The following is a 6,392-nucleotide window of genomic DNA, read 5'->3' as shown; positions in this document are numbered from 1 at the left end:
CAAGGCGGGTGCGAGTGGGGGGGGCCCAATCACCCCACCAGTTGCCCCACAGATCAACCCTGATCTCCAGCCAGGCCTAGGGACCCTACAAGTGCACTAATTTTGTGCACCGGGCCTCTAGTATAGAAATAATATTGTAACAAATATGTATGGTATCAGACTTATCAGGTATTAACTGTATACATTATATAAATATTTAATCACTATGTTGTACAGCAGAAACTAATATAATATTGCAGGTCAACTGTATTTGGAAAAAAAGTGTAAAAAGATAAAATGAAAATGCTATAAATAAAATATATGATATAAAAAAATTAACAATCCATTCAATGGGCTTATTAGCAAGTGAAAAGAACTGGTGAACTTAAAGATGATTCAGTAGAAATTGCCTAAAAAAACAATGAGAGAGAGAGAGAGAGAGAGAGAGAGAGAGAGAGAGAGAGAATATAAGAGAACAACAAAATGAAAACAATTTGAGAGAATTTGAGATCTATGGGACAAAATCAAATGACTTAACATATATATAATTGCTATCACAAGAGAAGTGAGCTGAGAATGAGGAAGAAGAAATATTTGAAGAGATAATGAATGAGAATTTTCCAAAATTAATGAAAGACATCGAAGAAACAGAAAACTCTAAGTGGAGTATAAACAAAGAAATATCCACCTAAATACATAGTCAAATTATGATAAGCCAAAATTGAAAAGAATGTCTTAAAAATAAACAAATAAAAGTGACAACTACAAACAGATCAATGATAAAAATAATCTCTGCCTTCTTATCACAAACAATAAAAGTTAGAAGGAATAGAAAACCTTCTTTAAAATGCTGAAAGAAAAAAAATACCAGCCTATAATTTATATTCTGTAAGATAGCCTTCAAAAATGAAGCTGAAATAAAGATAGTATCAGAGAGAAAAAAGGTTGAGAGGATTTGTCGTTAGCAGGATGGTACCCTAACAAATACAGAAGTTCTTTAGACTGAAGAGAAATTATATTATCTAGAAGCCAGGATCTATAGGAGAGGACATAGAGGACTAGCATGAGAAAAAAAAAATGTGGATACATATTTTAATGACTGTCACAACTTTTTTTAAAATATATTTTTATTGATTTTTTACAGAGAGGAAGGGAGAGGGATAGAGAGTTAGAAACATCGATCAGCTGCCTCCTGCATACCCCCTACCAGGGATGTGCCCACAACCAAGGTACATTCCCTTGACTGGAATCAAACTTGGGACCCTTGAGTCTGCAGGCCGACGCTCTATCCGCTGAGCCAAACTGGCTAGGGCAGACAACTTTTATATCACATCAGAAATTCCAGTCACAGAAATAAAGCTAGAAGTAAAACATACATACTAAAAAAAGAATAAAACTATTATTATTCACAGATGACATAATTTTACCTATGTAAAACTCCATAGAATCCAAACATACAAAATAATAAATAATGAACTAATAAGTGAATTTAGCAGTCTTAATCATATGGTCTATATTAAAAAAATAATCAGGGAGATTAAAAATGGCAGTGGAGTAGTGGATGCTGCAGGGATATGATACCAGAACCAAAGTGGACTTACAACTAAAATACAGAAAAACTTCCTGAATAATCAACAGAAGACTCTCTGGAGAAAACCCTGGTATCTGAGGACTGAAAGTAGAGACTTGTAGGAGGGATGGAGACCTGAAAGGGCTGCCTGGGAGCCCATACACAGCAACTGAAGATCAGGAGAGATATCTCATCTGTGGGGGGTTCCCACTGAGAACTCTGGGATCTAATCCCCAAGCTGGGCCCCCCAGCAGAGAGCACCAGCACAGAGAAGGGTACCCACATAACATCTTGTGGGGAAGCACCAGACTTGGTTGAAATGTCTGAAAGGAGGATTCTCCAAAAGGTCAGGGGCCTCTGGGGTGGACCTTGCCAAAATAAGGTGGCAGACTCTACCTTGACTTTTCCAAACAAGTCCAATCCCCTGGGTGTTTTGCTGGAATCTCTATGTTTAGACTTTAAAGACCCAACCTTGTAGAAGCATGAGCTTTCTCAAGGATGCTTACCCTGCTGACTGTATCGAAAGATTAATTTTTGTTCAAGCTGTTATAACAATAAAAGCCAAAGGAGGCAGGCAAACAGGGCTACTTGGTGGCGACAGCCAAGTAGTTCCTTAGCCCTCTCTTTCACAGAAACGTGTGTTAGAGTAATCATTTATCTGTTGTTCAGAGTCTGCTGGTCAGCCCTGGCAATATCTGGCTATGAAAAGCATCAGGGTTGCTGTCTGCCTGAGAGTGATGGCTGGAAATTCAGGCACACTCTTAAAAACCCAAAGCAGCCCTAGCCAGTTTTGCTCAGTGGATAGAGCGTTGGTCTGCAGACTGAAGAGTCCCAGGTTTGATTCCAGGCAAAGGCACTCACCTTGGTTGCAGGCTCCTTCCCAGCTCGGGCCCTGGTCAGGGAGTGTGCAGGAGGCAACCAAACAATGTGTTTCTCTCACTTCAATGTTTCTCTCTGTCTTTCCCTCTCTCTTCCACTTTCTCTAAAAAAATCAATGGAAAAATATCCTTGGGTGAGGATTAAAAAATAAAAATATAAAAGGTCAATGCAAAAAATTCTCTGTTGATACACCCACCTTGTCCTTCAGCAGAGGGAGGGAGCGCTGTGAGCAGAAACCAGGATTAGGGACTCAGGGGTTAGAGCTCAGAAGGCAGACACCCTGGGTTTCCTGTGCTAAGTCATTCCCTCACACAGCAGCAGATATCTTTCCCACACAGACAGTTGCCTTCCTGGGGAAAAGAGACTTGACCCACCCTATCAGCAAAGACCTTGCATTGAGGCCATTTAAGAAGCTAAAAATAATACTTAGCCTTCACTCAGAAGCAACTGATGAATAAAACTCTCACCACACCTGAGGTAGATTGCCTGGGACAATTCAAGTCAGAATCCTGTCAGTCTGTGGGCAGAGGCAATCTCTGGAGGCTTTGAATCTTTGCCTGATCTAAATAGTCAGAAAGAGCATTTTACACTGTCCTGAATTAGAGGTTGAGAGGCATAGAGGATCTACCTAATACATGGTCACAAATCCAAACAGGCAGCAAAAATGAAGAGATAAAGAAAATATCCCCAAATGATAGAACAAGAGAATTCTCCAGAATAAGAGATGAATGAAATGGAGATAAGAAATATATCTGATATAGAGTTCAGAATAATGATGGTAAAGATGCTCAACAGCATGAGAAGAGATATAGTAACTATGAAAACAGAAATAAAGAATGACATAGCACAAATAAAGAATACATTGGAAGGAATACACAGCAGATTAGGGAAAGTTGAGGATTGAATCAGTGAATTGGATGGCAGGGTTTAAAAAATCACTCAATCAGGCCACCAAAAAGAAAAAAAATATTAATAAGAAGGAGGACAACATAAAATATAACAATAATTGAGTAGCAGGTGTGCCAGAAGAGGCAGAAAGGGAGAAAGGGATAGAGAATTTATTTGAAGAAATAATGGCAGAAAACTCCCCCAACCTTGTAAAGGAAAAATTACTCAAGCTCAGAAGGCACAGAGAGTCTCAAGTATGATGAACCCAAACAGGCCCACACCCAGTCACATTGTAATGGAAATGCCAAAAATTAAAGATAAAGACAGAATCTTAAAGGTAGCAAGAGTAAAACAAACTATTACCTAAAAGGAGTTCCCATAGGGCTGACACCTGATTTTTCATCCGAAACTCTACAGACCAGAGAATGGTGTGAAGTACTCAAGGTAATGGAAAGCAAGGATCTAAATCGAAGATTATTATATCCAGTAAGGCTATCATTCAAAATAGACAGTTAAATAAACAACTTACCAGACAAAGAAAGTCTAAAGGAGTACATCACCATCAAACCAGCATTATAAGAAATGCTAAAGGGAATGAGGTAATGAGAAGAAGAAATAGAGAGAGAAACCTAGGCATACAGAATTAAATAGAAATAAATCAGTACCTATCAATAATAACCTTAAATTCAAATAGATTAAATGCTCCATTCAAAAGACATAGGGTAGCTGAATAGATACAAAAACATGACCCAATTATATGCTGTCTACAAGAGACCCACCACAGAATAAAGGCCAATAACAACTGATAAAATAGAAGCAGTAATAAAAAAAAAACTCCCATCAAACAAAAGCCTGGGAGTTTTACTAAACATTCAAAGAACTTACACCTATCCTCCTGAAACTATTCAAAAAAATCCAACAGGAAGGAACACTTCCAAGATTTTTTTATGAGGCCAGGATTATCCTAATTCCAAAACCAGATAAAGCCTCTACAAAGAAAGAGAATTACAGGCCAATATCTCTGATGAATATAGGTACTAAAATTCTCAGCAAAATATTAGCAAATCAGATCCAGCAATATATTAAAAAGATCATACACCATGACCAAGTGATTTTTATTCCAGGGATAAAAGGGTACAATATTCAAAAATCAATAAACATGATACATCATATAAACAAATTGAAAGACAAAAATCACATGATCATATCAATAGGCACCAAAAAAACATTTGATAATATCAACACCCATTTTTGAAAAACACTCTCAGCAGAGTGAAAATAGAGGGATCATATGTCAACATGATAGAGGCCATATATGACAAACCTATCGGGATCATCATATACAATGGGCAAAAACTAAAACCATTCAACCTAAGAACAGCAATAAGAGAGGGATGTCTGCTTTAATTATTCTTTTTCAACCTATTACTGGAAGTACTAGCCACAGCGATAGGCAAGAAGAAGTAAAAGGCATCCAAACTGGAAAGGAGGAAGTAAAACTCTCATTATTTGCAGATGACATGATACCGTACATAGAAAATCCTAGAGTCCACTAAAAAACTATTAGATGTAATAAATGAATTTGACAATGTAGCAGGATACAAAATCAACAGCCAAAATTTGATGGCTTTTTTATTTTTCATTATTATATTTTTAAATAATTTTTGATTGTTTATTACATATATGTCCCTCTCTCCCCACCCCGCATTGACAACCACAAGCTAGACCTCGCCCCCCTGACCAGGCCCTCCCCACCCCATTGTCTGTGTGGCCATGGACCATTAATATATGCATACAAGGTTATTGGTGATTATTTCTCACCTACTCACCACCCCTCACCTTCCCTCCAGGATTCTGTACTCTGTTCCATGCTTCTATGTCTCTGGTTCCACTCTGTTCATCAGTTTATTTTGTTACTTAGATTTCACATATGAGTGAGATCATATGATACTTGTCTTTCTCTGACTGGCTTATTTCACTTAGCATGATACACTCTAGGTCCCTCCATGCTGATTTGTTGGTGGTGGACATTCTTACAAGTGTGAGGCGATACCTCATTGTCATTTTAATTTGCATTTCTCTGGTGATCAGTGACTTTGAGCATTTTTTATATGCCTCTTGGCCATTTGTATGTCCACTTAGGTCCTTTGCCCATTTTTAAATTGGATTGTTTTTCTTCCTTTTGTTAAGTTGTATGATTTCCTTAAATATTTTGGATATTAACTCTTATCAGATGTATCATTGGCTAATATGTTTTCCCATAGAGTGGGCTACCTTTTCATTTTGATGATGGTTTCTTTTGTTGTACAGAAGTTTTTTATTTTGATGTAGTTGCATTTGTTTATTTTCTCCTTAGTTTCCTTTGCCCTAGGAGATGTATCAGTAACCATATTGCTATGAGAGATGTCTGAGATTTTGCTGTGTGTTTGTTCCTTCTAGGATTTTTATGGTTTCCCAAATTATATTTAAGTCTTTTATCCATTTTCAGTTTATTCTTTTTTTTGTCATTTAATTTTTTAAAAATTTCTTTATTGATTAAGTTATTACATATGTATCCTTATCTCCACATTACCTCCCCATCCCCCCCACTCATGCCCTCACCCCCTTGTAGTCTGTGTTCATTGGTTAGGCCAAATGCATACATGTGAGTCCTTTGGTTGATCTCTCCCCTTATCCCCACCCTCCCCTACCTTCCCTCTGAAGTTTGATGGTCTGATCAATGTTTCTCTGTCTCTGGATCTATTTTTGTTCATCACATTATGTTGTTCATTATATTCCTTAAATGAGTGAGATCATGTGATATTTATATTTCTCTGACTGGCTTATTTCACTTAGCATAATGCTCTCCAGTTCCATCCATGCTGTTGCAAATGGCTAAGAACTCCTTTTTTACCGCAGCATAGTATTCCATTGTGTAGATGTACCACAGTTTTTTAATCCACTTATCTATGATGGGCACTTAGGCTGTTTCCAAATCTTTGCTATGGTAAATTGTGCTGCTATAAACATATGGGTGCATATATCCTTTCTGATTGGTGTTTCTGATTTCTTGGGATATATTCCTAGAAGTGGGCTC

Source organism: Myotis davidii, unplaced genomic scaffold (assembly GCF_000327345.1).
Source record: "Myotis davidii unplaced genomic scaffold, ASM32734v1 scaffold24, whole genome shotgun sequence".
Lineage (NCBI taxonomy): Eukaryota > Metazoa > Chordata > Mammalia > Chiroptera > Vespertilionidae > Myotis > Myotis davidii.
The sequence above is the reverse complement of the archived record's forward strand: the minus strand, read 5'-3'. Positions refer to the sequence as shown.